Below are 18,180 nucleotides of genomic sequence, written 5' to 3' on the forward strand. Positions count from 1 at the left end.
ATGGTAGTTTATTTGTGGTTAAATTAGGAGGTGTTAGGTTTGGGGGCTTAGTGATTAGATTGATACTTTGTGTTGTGGGGGGTTGGAAGTATAGGGGTTAATAGTGTAATTAGGTAGTTGGCGTTGTGGGGCATTGGTGGTTTAGGGGTTAATACTTTAATTAGCTTATTTGCGTTGTGGGTGAATGGAGGATTAGGGGTTAATCCCTTTATTAGGTAGATTGCGATGTGGGGGGTTGGCTGTTTAGGGGTTAATAACTGTATTAGGTAGATTGCAATGTGGGGGGTTGGTGATTAGGTGTTAATACTTTTGTTAGTAGTTGCGATGTGGGGGGATGGTGGTTTAGAGGTTAATACACTTTATTATTAGTTGCAATGTGTGGGATGGTGGACATAGGGGTTTTGACATGTCAGGTTTATTTTTGGGAGGCGGGTTAGACTTTTACAGTGATTTTACGCTTTTTTTGTTTTTTACTTAGACACCGGCAGATCATATACTGCCGTAAGTCACTGGCAACTCCAGAAATGTCTATTTCCGCACATTTCTGAGCATCGCCAGTTTATCCAACTTACGGTAGTTTATGATCTGCCGGTGCTGTATATGTGATTCACCCGATGTGCGAGGTGAACTTATGGGTGACGCGGTTTTCAGCAGATATGTTATCTCGCCCCTTTAGTTCATTTTTAGGGTGTGAAATTTCTTAATTATGTTTTAACATTTGTTTTTATTTTTATTTGATAATAAAGGTTACGTTTTATATTTTCAGTTCTTATTATAGTTTTATATATGGGTGGAATTGACCCATGTATGTTATGCCATATCTAGAGATGGCAGAAGCTCTGTTTATTCCAAGAAAATTTTTGTGACAAGTGGTCACAATTTAAGGCTGGAGGAAAGAAGATTTAAACTCCTGCAACAGAAATGTTTTTTCACTGTAAGAGCGATAAAAATGTAGAACTCATTACCAAAGGAAGTAGTGAATGCCAATACCTTAGATACATTTAAAAATGGTTTGGATACATTTCTGGCTAGAAACAGAAGTCATGGATATGATTGCTTGTGTTAAATGGGTCACCTTTTAATGGGATTAAGTTAAGCTCAACTGAAGCTTTTTTGTAAGCATATTCGATTTGTATAGGTTGAACTCAATTGACTTCTGTTTTTTTTCCACCTCATCTACTATGTAACATTCTGCTAGATTACGAGTTTTGCGTTATGGCTCATAACGCTACTTTTGCACTACTGCTGCTATTACGAGTCTTGTAGGTATAGCTGTACCGTACACATTTTTGGCCGTAACGCACCGTAACTACCGCACCTTTCAAAAAGTTATTTTTCAATGGGACTTCCATAGCGCCAGTATTACAAGTTTTGCCTGGGAGGCCAAAAAGTAAGCGATGCAGCCTATACCAACAAGATCTGTACCGCCATCTAAAGTCAGTAGTTATGGGTTTTGCGCTACAAAGCTGTAGCATAAAACTCATAACTAAAGTGTTACAAAGTACACTAACACCCATAAACTACCTATTAACCCCTAAACCGATGGCCCTCCTGCATCGCAAACACTAAAATAAAAATATTAACCCCTAATCTGCCGCTCCGGACATCGCCGCCACTATAATAAACATATTAACCCCTAAGCCGCCGCACTCCCGCAACGTAAAAACACTATTTAAATATTATTAACCCCGAATCTGCCGCCCCCAATGTCACTGCCATCACTATACTAAAGTTATTAACCCCTAAACCTAACCCTAACCCTAAGTTTAACCCTAACACCCCTAACTTTAATAAAATTAAAATAAATCTAAATAAAAATTACTATCATTAACTAAATAATTCCTATTTAAAACTAAATACCTATAAAATAAACCCTAAGCTAGCTACAATATAACTAATAGTTACATTGTAGCTATCTTAGGTTTTATTTTTATTTCACAGCTGAGTTTGTATTTATTTTAACTAGGTAGACTAGTTAGTAAATAGTTATTAACTATTTACTAGCTACCTAGTTAAAATAAAGACAAATGTACCTGTAAAATAAAACCTAACCTGAGTTACACTAACACCTAACATTACAATAAAATTAAATAAATTACATTAATTAAATACAATTAACTAAATTACAAAAAAAAAAAACACTAAATTACACAAAATAAAAAAGAAATTATCAAATATTTAAACTAATTACACCCAATCTAATAGCCCTAGAAAAATAAAAAAGCCCCCCCCCCCAAAATAAAAAAAACCCTAGCCTAAACTAAACTGCCAATAGCCCTTAAAAGGGCCTTTTGCGGGGCATTGCCCCAAAGAAATCAGCTCTTTTACCTGTAAAAAAAAAATACAAACAACCCCCCAATAGTAAAACCCACCACCCACACAACCAAACCCCCCCAAATAAAATCCTATCTAAAAAACCTAAGCTCCAGTTGCCCTGAAAAGGGCATTTGGATGGGCATTGCCATTAAAAGTTTCCAGCCGTACACGGAAGGTTCCTTTAAATGACTTCATCCAAGATAACGTCCCTTGAATTCCGATTGGCTGATAGAATTCTGTCAGCCAATCGGAATTAAAGGGTAAAAAATCCTATTGGCTCATCCAATCAGCCAATAGGATTAAGCTCGCATTCTATTGGCTCTTCCAATCAGCCAATAGAATGATTAGATCAGCCAAAAGGATTAAAGCTCAATCCTATTGGCTGATTGCATCAGCCAATAGAATTTTTTACCCTTTAATTCCGATTGGCTGATTGGATGACGTCATTTAAAGGAACCTTCAGTGTACGGCTGGGACCGTATGAAGAGGATGCTCCATGCCGGTTGTCTTGAAGATGGAGCCGTTGGAAGGATGAAGATAGAAGATGCCGTCTGGATGAAGACTTCTGCCCGTCTGGAGGACCACTTCTTGCCGCTTGGATGAAGACTTCTCCCGGCTTCGTTGAGGACTTCTGCCCGCTTGGATGAAGACTTCTCCTGGCTTGATGAGGATGAATGTCCGGTCTTCAAAAACTGTAAGTGGTTAGTGTTAGGTTTTATTAAGGGTTTATTGTGTGGGTTTTATTTTTAGATTAGGGGTTTGGGCAACGAAAAAGAGCTAAATGCCCTTTTAAGGGCAATGCCCATCCAAATGCCCTTTTCAGGGCAATGGGGAGCTTAGGTTTATTAGATAGGATTTTATTTGGGGGGTTTGGTTGTGTGGGTGGTGGGTTTTACTGCTGGGGGGGTCGTTTGTTTTCTTTACAGGTAAAAGAATTGATTTCTTAGGGGTAATGCCCCACAAAAGTCCCTTTTAAGGGCTATTGGCAGTTTAGTTTAGGTTAGGGTTTTATTTATTTTGGGGGGCTTTTTTTATTTTGATAGGGCTATTTTATTAGGTATAATTAGTTTAAATAGTTGATCATTTCTTTTTTCTTTTGTGTAATTTAGTGTTTATTTTTTTTGTAATTTAGTTAATTGTATTTAATTAATGTAATTTATTTAATTTTAGTGTACTGTTAGGTGTTAGTGTAATTCAGGTTAGGTTTTATTTTACAGGTAAATTTGTATTTATATTAACTAGATAGTAAATAGTTAATAACTATTTACTAACTAGTCTACCTAGTTAAAATAAATACAAACTTAGCTGTGAAATAAAAATAAAACCTAAGATAGCTACAATGTAATTATTAGTACAGGTAAGTATTTAGTTTTAAATAGGAATTAGTTAGGTAATGATAGTAAGTTTTATTTAGATTTATTTTAATTATATTAAAGCTAGGGTTAGGGTTAGACTTAGGGTTAGGTTTAGGGGTTAATATATTTATTTAGTGTTAGTGATGGGGGAAGCCAGAGGTTTAGGGGGTTAATAACTTTAGTATAGTGGCGGCGGCGACGTTGGGGGCAGCAGATTAGGGGTTAATAAGTGTAATGTAGGTAGCGGCGCTGTCGGGGGCAGCAGATTAGGGGTTAAAAACTGTAATATAGGTGGCGGCGATATTAGGGGCGGCAGATTAGGGGTTAATAAGTGTAATGTAGGTGTTGGCGATGTCGGGGCGGCAGATTAGGAGTGTTTAGACTCGGGGTTTATGTTAGGGTGTTAGGTTTAAACATACATTTTCTTTCCCCATAGGAATTGATGGGGCTGCGTTACGGAGCTTTACGCTCCTTTATTGCAGGTGTTAGGCTTTTTTTAGCCGGCTCTCCCCATTGATGTCTATGGGGAAATCGTGCACGAGCACGTAAAACCAGCTCAAAGCAGCGCTGGTATTTGTGTGCGGTATGGAGCTCAACGCTGCCATATTGCCCACAAACGCAGGTTTTTGGAAAACTTGCAATAGCAGCGCTATTAAAGGTGAGCAGTGGAAATAACTTGCAAGTTATTACCAAGCCACACATAATGCAAAACTCGTAATCTGGCCGTATGTTAGATATCACTCGTCACTAAGCTATAATAGGCAAATAAGCATTTTGTAAATATGTTCTTTAAAAAAGTCAGTTTCTCTAATGGCTTGTCAACCAAGGTTGAAACTCACCAATGTATATAGTCTAAGAGACTTACTGGAACCATTTATAAATAACATGGGTATGTTTGTAAATATTTATACCTATAATATAATGATTAGAATAATGTCTTTCCTATGGCATGGAGAGTCCACAACATCATTCCAATTACTAGTGGGATACTCAACTCCTGGCCAGCAGGAGGAGGCAAAGAGCACCCCAGCAAAGCTGTTAAAGGGAACTTGCATGATTCAGATAGAGCATGTCATTTTAAGACACTTTTAAATTCACTTCTATTTTCAAATGTGCTTTGTTCTCTTAGTATACCTTGTTAAAAAATGAACACACACATATCATACACTAGTGGGAGCTGCTGCTAATTGGTACCTGCACACATTTGTCTCTTGTGATTAGCTAAATAGATATTTTCAGCTTCTTGTCAGTAGTGCAATGCTGTCCCTTCAGCAATGGATAACAAGAAAATGAAGAAAAATTGATAATATAATTAAATTGGAAAGTTTTTTAAAATTGTATGTTCTATCTGAATCATAAAAGAAAATTTGGGGGTTTACTATCCCTTTAAGTGTAACTTCCCTTACCCATAATCCCCAGTCATTCTCTTTGCCTTTGTCAATGGAGGATGTGCGAAGACGGTGTCTGAAGATATTTAATCCTTTTATGGGTACTTTTCCCTGCAAGCAAGGATTGAGGTCTATCTGTGTCTATGTCAATCTCTTTAGTAAGAGTAGTGGTGGCTTTTAGCAGTTAGAAGGCGGCGAGGTAGTCTTTGCTTTATTTCTAACATTTATGCTACCCCTATATAGAAAACCATGGTTGGTTACTCTGTTTTTCTTTTCTCTCCATGTCCCTGCCAGTGGTCGATTGAGGCTAACAGACTGGGAAATGCTGTGTCTGCTCCACAGCAGAAGATCCTGGAGGGTAAGTCCATTTATATCCTTATTTAAACCCTTCCCTTGGCAGCTATAACTGTTACTGTCATCAGGGAAAGGGAGGACTTTGAAGGGTGAACAACTGGCACCTCCATTGCCCTCTTAGATGGGTCTGGAAACCTTAGTTATATTCCAGGTTGGGGATATCAGTTATTTGAGCATCTTGGATCTACCAGCATCTCCTTAAACAGGCTCCAGTTCACTCATTATTGGGTGTTTCCCTCTGACATAACTCAACTACCCTCATAGGTTTGTTTACAGTTAAAAATGACACAGGGGGTTGAGGCTTTTATTTATTTGTGTGAACCTTTATAATGGAGCATCTACACTCTAGCTCCTTTAGCTGGTATGTTCCTCATTACAGCAGCGGCACCTCCCGCAGTAGAGAAGGCTACCGCTGACTGTGTTATGCTTATATTTTTATAACATCGATGCACGCCATTATCTGATGCTGTGGTGTCTTCTCCAGCTAGATGAGAGGAGACTACCGCCAGCCTTTTTTAGAAAATATTCTCTGGCAGTGCTATTTTAGGCAATCGCAATAAGCGCCAATAAACTGACTGAAAGGTTTTCTCCACTGAACCTGCAAGTCCCATATTATGTTCCTGACACAGTACTCAGTTATGGCGCTGGCTAATGCATGTTTCTTTATTAGTAAGATGCTAGATAGCGATGACCACATTTGAAGGGTTTCTCCCCTCATCTGTTATTGAGTTAATAATTTAGAGGGGTCTCACTGGTGCACTAAGCTTCAGGTGTTTAGCTTTTGTGTCAGCTCTATTTTATTATATGCGGCTATGTACCTTTATCCTCATATTAGAAGACCACATTGTGGGCGGATACTATTGCGCAGCTAGTCAGCTATGCGGTGGAGGAGCTGTGAGCATTCGCTCTGCTGAATTGGAGACGTATGGTCTGTTTTTGTTTTCAGAGCCGTGAGCATTGGGCTCTATAGAATAATTGTGTTTCTTTTGTTCCAACCTCGTTTACATAGTTAGTGAGATCCGCTTTGGCGGACATACATTTCTGTTGGCGCCATTTTGGAAATAGCTTTTCTATTTCCCACTATAGGCAGTGAGGTTTGAGGTTTGAGCGCATTTTAGATGTCTTCATCGTGTAATGTTAAGTACTATCTCTATGTGAGCCTCATTTAAACCTATTCCGCCAAGACCTTCATAGAGGGATGAGGTTCTTTTATTTTGGGAGAGTTTATTATAATAAATCATATATCCTACAATTGTATTTTTCATGATTTATTTTCTCATACTAAATACTGTGTTTTTACTAGTATTTGTTACCATCTGGTGGCAATTTATTGCTAATGCATGCTTCTTTATTATATTGTCATGTATTAAGGTGCATTATATTTCCCTCTCATTCTGTGGATAAATCTTGAGGGTCTCTCATATGATTAATCTCTTTCTCTGTTCTATTTAGCAGGGATTCATATATTATTTATACCCACCTACTGGTGATTACAAATTTTGTGCAGTTTGTGCGTTGTAACTGTATATTTGTTTAAGATTGTCATCATGTTCATGGTTTATCCCTTTCCTTTTTAGGTATAGGTATATGCTGGACATTGTTATCAATATGATGTCCAATTATCCTGTCTCACATTCCTGTATGTTTTAGGGATTATTTCCATCTTCATGGTTTATCCCTATCTTTCTACAGTACGGTTTAATTAGACTTTTTTTTAAGCATTAGGTCTACTTATATTATCCTTCTTTTCTACAGTAGAATATATGATTACTATGTTATAAGCACTAGAAATGCTTATCTTATCTTGTGTCTGCTTTGCATATTTAAAGACATAAGTAGGGGAATATTAATATTTACATGATTTATTTTCCTCCTACCATGGAAATATCTTCTGGATATTGTTTTGTCGGGTTATCTTTCCTGTTGAACATATTATATATATGTCTTAGGGATTAGCCATGTTCGTGTTTTATTTATTTTTCTGCGTTAGAAAAATATATACGGGAGATTGCTATTAATCTGACCACTTGTGATTCAGTGGGTAAGTCTCCAATCTATCAGCTGGATTCCTGTTTTAACCCTAGCTATCCTTACAGCTGTGTATTCAGCAATGCTATGGCATTTAGGGGAAGTCTGCGTAAAGTAGGCTATAGTATAAAAGTGAGTCATTATAGTATGGGTTTAGGGATTATCAACATTTATTTGATTTACATCTATCCTGATTCATTAATATTCAATATAGGTATATTTTATAAGCATCATAATTGCTTAATTTGCTCAATACATTTTAAATGTATGCTCTAGGGGTTTTTAACCTTTTTTTTGTCCCTTTCCTACCGTAGATGATTAGAGGTTATGTTATAAACTTTCCATGGCTTATCTTATATATTCTTCTATTCTCTTTTTAATCATGTCATTCTCTGTTTTGTCTTTTTGACAAACACTTCCCATTTGTAGCCTTAAATTTTGGACTTAGCCTCTACTCCACAAATCTTACAGAGGTTCGATGGGGCTCTTCTGGCACTAGCCAGATGTTAAGGAATTATGGTGGCATCTGTCCTGGACTATATCTTGGTTCAGGTGCCTTCTTTTTTTTGTAAGATGTTATTGTCTATTCAACGTTCCCACAGGTGGAAAGTGAATCTGGAGAAGAGTTCCCTGATGCCAGACACCAGGGTGTGTTTCTTATGAACGATTATAGATTCTCTGTCTTTGAAGAATTTGCTGATGAAGGTCAGAAAATCCAAACTTCTGACTTCCTGCCTTTCACTTCAGTCCTCAACCTGTCTATCTGTGGCTCAGTGTATGGACGGAATTGGTCTGATGGTTGCTTCCATGGACATAATTTTCTATTTGCTCGGTTCCATCTGAGACCCCCACAGTTATGCATGCTCAGACAATGGAAAGGAAACCACTCGGCCCTTTTGCAGAGAATAGCTCTGGTTCCCCTAACTAGAGTCTCTCTATCTTGGTGGTTTTCACAAGACCATCTGTCTCAGGGTACATGCTTCCTAAGACCATCTTGGGTGATTGTAACCACGGACACCAGCCTTTCAGACTGGGGAGCAGTTTGGGGTTCTTTAAAGGCTCAGGGTCTTTGGACTCAAGAGGAGTCTTTTATTCCCATAAACATCTTGAAGTTGAGAGCAATTTACAATGCCTCATCAGCCTTTCCTCAACTAACTTTAGTCTGGTTTATCAGATTTCAATCGGACAATATCTCCTCGGTGGCGTACATCAATCATCAGGGAGGAACTCGGAGTTCCTTAGCAATGAAGGCGGTGACTCGCATTCTCCAGTGGGAGGAGTCTCACGATTGTCTCCTCTCTACCTTCCGCATCCCAGGGGTGGAAAACTGGGAGGTGGTTTTTCTGAGCAGGCAGTCTTTTAATTCCGGGGAGTGAGCTCTCCACCCAGAAGTTTTAAAATGATAACTCTCAGGTGGGGGGTTCTGAAGTTGGATTTGATGGCGTCACATATAAACGCCAAGCTTCCAAAGTACGGTTCAAGATAAAGAGAGCCACAGACCGCTCAGATTGACGCTCTAGCGATACCTTGGAACTTCAGTCTGGCGTACCTGTTCCCCCCGTTTGCTCTCCTTCTTCGAGTCATTGATCATATCAAGTAGGAGAGGGCATCTGTAATTCTAATAGCTCCTGCATGGTCTCGCAGGAATTGGTTCGCGGATCTGTTGAAGATGTCTTCTCTTCCACCTTGGAGGTTACCTCTGAGGAAGTACCTTTTACTTCAGGGTCCATTCCTCCATCCAATCCTGGATTCTCTGAAGCTGACTGCTTAGAGATTGAACGCCTAGTTCTGTCTAGATGTGGTTTTTCTGAAGCCGTCATTGATCTATGCTTCAGGCTCGTAAACCTGTTGCTCGCATAATTTATCATAAAGTATGGTGTAAATATCTTTTTTTGGTGCAAATCTCATGGTTTCTCCTAGAGCCGGGTGATTGGAGGATAGATTGGAGGAAGGTTTGTCAGCCAGTACTCTGAAGGGTCAGATTTCTGCACTATCTATTCTTTTGCACAAACGTCTGGCAGATTTTCCAGATGTTCAAGCTTTTGTTCAGGCCCTGGTCTGAATCAGGACTGTGTTTAAGCCTATTGCTCCTCCTTGGAGTCTTAACCTAGTTCTTAAAGTTTTGCAGCAGACTCCATTTAAGCCAATGCATGTTGTTGATATAAAGTTGTTATTTTGGAAGGTTCTGTTTCTCCTTGCTATGTCTTCTGCTCGCAGAGTTTCTGAGCTTTTTATTGTGATTCCCCATACCTTATTTTTCATGCAGATAAGGCGGTCCTTCGTACTAAATTGGGGTTTCTCCCTAAGGTGGTGTCGGATCGAACCATTAATCAGGAAATTGTTTTTCCTTCTTTTTGTCCTAATCCTTCTTCTCATAAGGAACGTCTTTTGCATAACTTGGATGTTGTTCGTGCTCTACAATTTTACCTAAAAGCTACTAAAGGTAGATTTTCAGCAATCTTCTGCTCTGTTTGTTGTTTTTTCTGGAAAGCGTAAGGGTCAGAAGGCCACTTCTACTACTCTTTCCCTCTGGTTAAGAAGTATGATTCATTTTGCTGATGAGACTGCTGGACATTAGCCTCCAGAGAGAATTACGGCTCATTTCACTAGGGCTGTCTCCTCATCTTGGGCTTTCGAAATGAAGCTTCTGTGGAACAAATTTGCAAGGCGGCAACATGGTCCTCTTTGCATATTTTTTCCGAATTCTACAAATTTTATACTTTTGCCTCGGCTAAGGCCTCTTTTGGAAGAAAGGTTCTTTAAGCGGGGGGTGCCTTAAAATTAAAAAGTAAGAGCCATAGAATTATTGTATAGACAGTTAGCACATCTAGGCAAGTATCACCACTTGGTTTTCCTCAGAAGTATTCTGTATACACTTTAACCAATGCACCAGAGAACTCTGGGTAATATATGCAAATTTGACATACAATATCTTATGCTTTTTTCTTCTTCCGGTAATGGGCTAGATTACAAGTGGAGTGCTAACAATAACTCGCGAATGAAAAGGATTTTACGTGGGTGTTGGCATGCATCTGGTTTTTCGCTTATATTACAATTTAAAGTTAACGCGATTCCTTAACGTAATTGAAGTTAACGCTCATCAGGTTAGCGCGTTCTCCGAGCTCTGGTTAACTGTTTCGCAAAACAAAAAAGTGTCACAAAACACATAAAAAATAGGTTACAAAGTTCAATTACAATCATAATAATACCATCTAATAAAAATTATTAAAAAATGCATAAAAAATAAAAATGATAGTTACATTAAGATACATACAGGGAGTGCAGAATTATTAGGCAAGTTGTATTTTTGAGGATTAATTTTATTATTGAACAACAACCATGTTCTCAATTAACCCAAAAAACTAATTAATATCAAAGCTGAATAGTTTTGGAAGTAGTTTTTAGTTTGTTTTTAGATATAGCTATTTTAGGGAGATATCTGTGTGTGCAGGTGACTATTACTGTGCATAATTATTAGGCAACTTAACAAAAAACAAATATATACCCATTTCAATTATTTATTTTTACCAGTGAAACCAATATAACATCTCAACATTCACAAATGTACATTTCTGACATTCAAAAACAAAACAAAAACAAATCAGTGACCAATATAGCCACCTTTCTTTGCAAGGACACTCAAAAGCCTGCCATCCATGGATTCTGTCAGTGTTTTGATCTGTTCACCATCAACATTGCATGCAGCAGCAACCACAGCCTCCCAGACACTGTTCAGAGAGGTGTACTGTTTTCCCTCCTTGTAAATCTCACATTTGATGATGGACCACAGGTTCTCAATGGGGTTCAGATCAGGTGAACAAGGAGGCTATGTCATTAGATTTTCTTCTTTTATACCCTTTCTTGCCAGCCACGCTGTGGAGTACTTGGACGCGTGTGATGGAGCATTGTCCTGCATGAAAATCATGTTTTTCTTGAAGGATGCAGACTTCTTCCTGTACCACTGCTTGAAGAAGGTGTCTTCCAGAAACTGGCAGTAGGACTGGGAGTTGAGCTTGACTCCATCCTCAACCCGAAAAGGCCCCACAAGCTCATCTTTGATGATACCAGCCCAAACCAGTACTCCACCTCCACCTTGCTGGCGTCTGAGTCGGACTGGAGCTCTCTGCCCTTTACCAATCCAGCCACGGGCCCATCCATCTGGCCCATCAAGACTCACTCTCATTTCATCAGTCCATAAAACCTTAGAAAAATCAGTCTTGAGATATTTCTTGGCCAGTCTTGACGTTTCAGCTTGTGTGTCTTGTTCAGTGGTGGTTGTCTTTCAGCCTTTCTTACCTTGGCCATGTCTCTGAGTATTGCACACCTTGTGCTTTTGGGCACTCCAGTGATGTTGCAGCTCTGAAATATGGCCAAACTGGTGGCAAGTGGCATCTTGGCAGCTGCACGCTTGACTTTTCTCAGTTCATGGGCAGTTATTTTGCGCCTTGGTTTTTCCACATGCTTCTTGCGACCCTGTTGACTATTTTGAATGAAACGCTTGATTGTTCGATGATCACGCTTCAGAAGCTTTGCAATTTTAAGAGTGCTGCATCCCTCTGCAAGATATCTCACTATTTTTTACTTTTCTGAGCCTGTCAAGTCCTTCTTTTGACCCATTTTGCCAAAGGAAAGGAAGTTGCCTAATAATTATGCACACCTGATATAGGGTGTTGATGTCATTAGACCACACCCCTTCTCATTACAGAGATGCACATCACCTAATATGCTTAATTGGTAGTAGGCTTTCGAGCCTATACAGCTTGGAGTAAGACAACATGCATAAAGAGGATGATGTGGTCAAAATACTAATTTGCCTAATAATTCTGCACTCCCTGTACATATACATGTCTAAATATGTATATGTATGTATATATATATATATATGTGTGTGTACATATGTATTTATATGTGTCTGAATGTATTTACAGACATATATATACACATAGAAACACATAAATACATATGTACACACACAAGACATATATATATATATATATAACTGCATTGGAGCCCTTTGAAGTTAATTAAATGAAAACATGTAAAATCATATTTCTACAATATTTATATTTAATAAAGTGTTCTACTGTAATTTTACTGTAAATATTTCACATAGGGGAATATGTATTTCTAAATAGATATTCCTATATATATATATATATATATATATATATATATATATATATATATATATATTATATATATATATATATATATATATATATATATATATATACAGGTATATAGCTAAACCTATATATAATCATGTATATATATATATATATATATATATATATATATATATCTGGAAAAGAAATTTGAAGCAGGAGTGCAGGGTTCAAAACATCCCTGACACCTCTGCCCCAACAGACCACCCTTACTAGCACAATACTGTTAGTACTACAATATTAAATCAGAGAGAAAACACCCCTTTATGCAAGAAAATAAATCCTAGATTTGGAGTTCGGCGGTAGCCGTCAAAACCAGCGTTAGAGGCTCCTAACGCTGGTTTTGGCCACCCGCTGGTATTTGGAGTCAGTGATTAAAGGGTCTAACGCTCACTTTTCAGCCGCGACTTTTCCATACCGCAGATCCCCTTACGTCAATTGCGTATCCTATCCTTTCAATGGGATCTTTCTAACGCCGGTATTTAGAGTCGTTTCTGAAGTGAGCGTTAGAGCTCTAACGACAAAACTCCAGCCGCCTGAAAATAGCAGGAGTTAAGAGCTTTCTGGGCTAACGCCGGTTCATAAAGCTCTTAACTACTGTACCCTAAAGTACACTAACACCCATAAACTACCTATGTACCCCTAAACCGAGCTCCCCCCACATCGCCGCCACTCGATTAAAATTTTTAACCCCTAATCTGCCGACCGCCACCTACGTTATACTTATGTACCCCTAATCTGCTGCCCCTAACCCCGCCGACCCCTGTATTACATTTATTAACCCCTAACCTGCCCCCCACAACGTCGCCGCCAGCTACTTAAAATAATTAACCCCTAATCTTCCGACCGCAAAGCGCCGCCACCTACGTTATCCCTATGTACCCCTAATCTGCTACCCCTAACACCGCCGACCCCATTATTATATTTATTAACCCCTAATCTGCCCCCCCTCAACGTCGCCGACACCTGCCTACACTTATTAACCCCTAATCTGCCGAGCGCACCTAAGCGCTACTATAATAAAGTTATTAACCCCTAACCCGCCTCACTAACCCTATAATAAATAGTATTAACCCCCTAATCTGCCCTCCCTAACATCGCCGACACCTACCTTCAATTATTAACCCCTAATCTGCCGAGCGGAGCTCACCGCTATTCTAATAAATGTATTAACCCCTAAAGCTAATTCTAACCCTAACACTAACACCCCCCTAACTTAAATATAATTTACATCTAACGAAATAAATTAACTCTTATTAAATAAATGATTCCTATTTAAAGCTAAATACTTACCTGTAAAATAAATCCTAATATAGCTACAATATAAATTATAATTATATTATAGCTATTTTAGGATTAATATTTATTTTACAGGCAACTTTGTAATTATTTTAACCAGGTACAATAGCTATTAAATAGTTAAGAACTATTTAATAGTTACCTAGTTAAAATAATAACAAATTTACCTGTAAAATAAATCCTAACCTAAGATATAATTAAACCTAACACTACCCTATCAATAAAATAATTAAATAAACTACCTACAATTACCTACAATTAACCTAACACTACACTATCAATAAATTAATTAAACACAATTCCTACAAATAAATACAATTAAATAAACTAACTAAAGTACAAAAAATAAAAAAGAACTAAGTTACAAAAAATAAAAAAATATTTACAAACATAAGAAAAATATTACAACAATTTTAAACTAATTACACCTACTCTAAGCCCCCCTAATAAAATAACAAAGACCCCCAAAATAAAAAATTCCCTACCCTATTCTAAATTAAAAAAGTTACAAGCTCTTTTACCTTACCAGCCCTGAACAGGGCCCCTTTGCGGGGCATGCCCCCAAGAATTTCAGCTCTTTTGCCTGTAAAAGAATAAATACAATACCCCCCCCCCCAACATTACAACCCACCACCCACATACCCCTAATCTAACCCAAACCCCCCTTAAATAAACCTAACACTAAGCCCCTGAAGATCTTCCTACCTTGTCTTCACCATCCAGGTTCACCGATCCGTCCTGAAGAGCTCCTCCGATGTCCTGATCCAAGCCCAAGCGGGGGCTGAAGAGGTCCATGATCCGGTCAAAGTCTTCATCCAAGCGGGGCAGAAGAGGATCTTCCATCCGATTGAAGTCATCATCCAGGCGGCATCTTCTATGGTCTTCCATCCGGAGCGAAGCGGCAGGATCCTGAAGACCTCCAGCGCGGAACATCCATCCGGACCGACGACTGAACGACGAATGACTGTTCCTTTAAGGGACGTCATCCAAGATGGCGTCCCTCGAATTCCGATTGGCTGATAGGATTCTATCAGCCAATCGGAATTAAGGTAGGAATTTTCTGATTGGCTGATGGAATCAGCCAATCAGAATCAAGTTCAATCCGATTGGCAGATTAGGGGTTAATAAGTGTAAGGTTAGGGGTGTTTAGACTCGGGGTACATGTTAGAGTGTTAGGTGCAGACGAAGGAAGTGTTTCCCCATAGGAAACAATGGGGCTGCGTTAGGAGCTGAACGCTGCTTTTTTGCAGGTGTTAGTTTTTTTTTCAGCTCAAACAGTCCCATTGTTTCCTATGGGAGAATCGTGCACGAGCACGTTTTTGAGGCTGGCCGCGTCCGTAAGCAACTCTGGTATCGAGAGTTGCATTTGCGGTACAAATGCTCTACGCTCCTTTTTTGGAGCCTAACGCAGCATTTGTTTGAACTCTCGATACCAGAGTTAAATTTATGGTGCGGCCAGAAAAAAGCCCGCGGAGCGTTAACAGCCCTTTTACCGCCAAACTCCAAATCTAGGCCTAATATTTTTAATAACCAAGTATAACACAACAAAATCAAAATATCTCAAACACCGAAAAAAGCCACTATAACGATAAAGTTATATGATGTCCATAACAGAGGTAATAATAACAGTGTAAGAACTACTCCAAGGGTACCCTTTAAAGAAGGAAATGTTGTTAAATCTTCAGAGCTCACAAAAGGCCTTGAAACTTAAGATATTGATAATTTCCAGTTGCGGTAAAATAAAGTTCATAATGCAACAAAAAAGTGTTCATAAGTAAGCAATCCCTTGTTTCCAGTATAGGGAGTAAATTTGCAAGCAAAGAAAGCAGCTGTAGTAATTGCACAGTAACTAATCAACAAAGCAGTCGACAAGAAGCAGAAAGCTAACACTGCAGTCTCCCCCAGAAATGTTAAGTCAGTCCATGCAAAGCGGATGCTAGCATAGGCAGGGTTAGTACAAAGAAAGTGAAAATTCTCACCCTTGAACATCCAGGATACGATATCCCTCAAGCGGTACTTCTGATAAAGATGCTGGTAAATCACTTACCTAACCCTCCTGACAATATCGCAACTAGCTCTGTTTGCTGGGAGGCCGGTTGCCTGTTGCCAATACGTTTGTCGTGCTAATACGTTTACCGTGCATGCAAGTTGAGAGATGGTTGTTGCAAAACTTCACCGCAATACTTTACAGGTTCCCTGGAGGTAACAATCAAAATATACTCCGTTCGGACACATGTAGCTGCCTCTCCTGCTACGTACGTTTCACCCCTCACAGCATGGGGCTTCTTCCAGCAATGGCTATTGACGTCACTATTGGGTGACGCTTTTTATTAGCATAAGTTCTCCGCCTCCAAGTAAAAATTGAAGAGTTTAATAGATAAACATATTTGTTTGTTTATATTTTTATGGCAATAAATATATACATATCGCTATGTGGCATAATAATGGCTATTTACTTAACCTGTTGGTTATACAATTCATTTCAAAAATTAAATTTTAAATTTTATTTACTAAAGGCACCTCCATTGTCAATTTATTTGGTATATACGAGGTCAAAGTCAAAATTAATATCAAAATTACTAAGTGAGGTTTCAACATCAGTGAGTAATAAATATTCTTCAATAAAGGATAAGTGAAGAACAAGGTTAACCTTCATTATTATTAACGTTCTTTTAGCAGTTAACAGAATAGTATTAGGATTAATACCAGTATTGTCAAACCTAGACAGTATTTGTGAAGAGATTAAAGTCCTTAAAAAACGGATACTGAGAGAACAAAATACCCCAAAGAAAACAAACAACATCTATCTCTGTTGTTCTTGAATATTTATAAGTCATGCAGTTAATTCTTTGTTATAAACTTCCATATAATCTGAGCATTTAGGTCAAGGTTCATTTGCTAAAGATTGGACAGAAATACTTTAATCATCTAAAAAGGGGTCAAAGTTAATTTCCTCATTCATGCCTTTAGGCTTCAAGGAGCCTACATTATATATCCACTTACACTCCTTTTGTAACAATAAATTGTCCCAGTTACCACCTCTTTCATTCAGTTGCACTTTTTCCAAACCCCTAAATCTTAGGGTGGATTCATCACTGTTATGATTGAAATAAAAATGTCTGGCTACACTGCGAGTTTGTTTTTAATATCTCTCTTATGCTCTTTAATCCTTTCTCTGAGTTCACAATAAGTTTTGCCTATATAATAAATTGGGCACTCACACTGGACTATATATACGACTCCTTCTGTTTTACATGTTATATGTCCTCTAATCTTGTGTGTCTTGCCATTGATGTCACAGAATATGTCACCCCTTAATAAGTTATCACATACCGAGCATTTGGTACATTTAAAGTTCCCCTCTCTATTTTTAAGTTTTTTTTAGCCAATTATGTTTTTCATGGTCCGTAAATAGACTGCTTACTAGAGTATCCCTCAAATTATGTGCTCTTTTGGCTGACATGCTTTGTTTTGCCCCTACCATTTTTTCTATTGATTTATCAAGGGTTAAAACATGCCAATGTTTACTTAGGATGGATTTTATTGTTCCCCATTTATCATTATATGTACCAATGAACCTAATTGTGTTCTCATCTTTGTTTTCCCTTGGGTTATACAGTAATTTCTCTCTGTCACTATCTCTGGCTCTACAATAGGCCTGTTTTAATATTTTTGGAGGATAGCCTCTTTCTTTAAATCTAGTTTCCAGTGCTCTGGCTTCCATTTTAAATCTTTCTATACTAGTGCAGTTTCTGCGGTGACGCAGATATTGACCCTGTGGAAAAATTTTTAGTAAGTGCGGCAGATGGTGGCTATCGGCATGTTGTAAGGTATTAGTCGCAGTAATTTTGCGGAAAGTTTCTGTAGTAATAATATTACCATCTTTTTTTATTTTTAAATCCAGAAATGCTACTTCATCAGTGCTCCAAGTGGATGTAAATTTCAAATTAAATGAATTGTTATTCAATCGTGATATAAATTATTGGAGTTGAATAACTATTCCCTCCCAAAACATTATAATATCATCAATAAATCTTAGCCATACGTTAATATGGCTTAAATCGAGGTTGGAGGCATCCAGGACTAAATCTCATTCCCAAGCTCCTAGGTATAAACAAGCATAGGTAGGGCACAGCATGTGCCCATTGCTGTGCCCAGAATCTGTTCATAATATTTATTTTGGAAAATAAAGAAATTATGTGTCAAAACAAATCTAAGGAGTTCTAGCACAAAACCAGTGTGTTTCTTATATTTTAATCCTCTTTCCTCCAGGAA

This window comes from Bombina bombina, chromosome 5, assembly GCF_027579735.1.
Source record: "Bombina bombina isolate aBomBom1 chromosome 5, aBomBom1.pri, whole genome shotgun sequence".
Classification (NCBI taxonomy): Eukaryota; Metazoa; Chordata; class Amphibia; order Anura; family Bombinatoridae; genus Bombina; species Bombina bombina.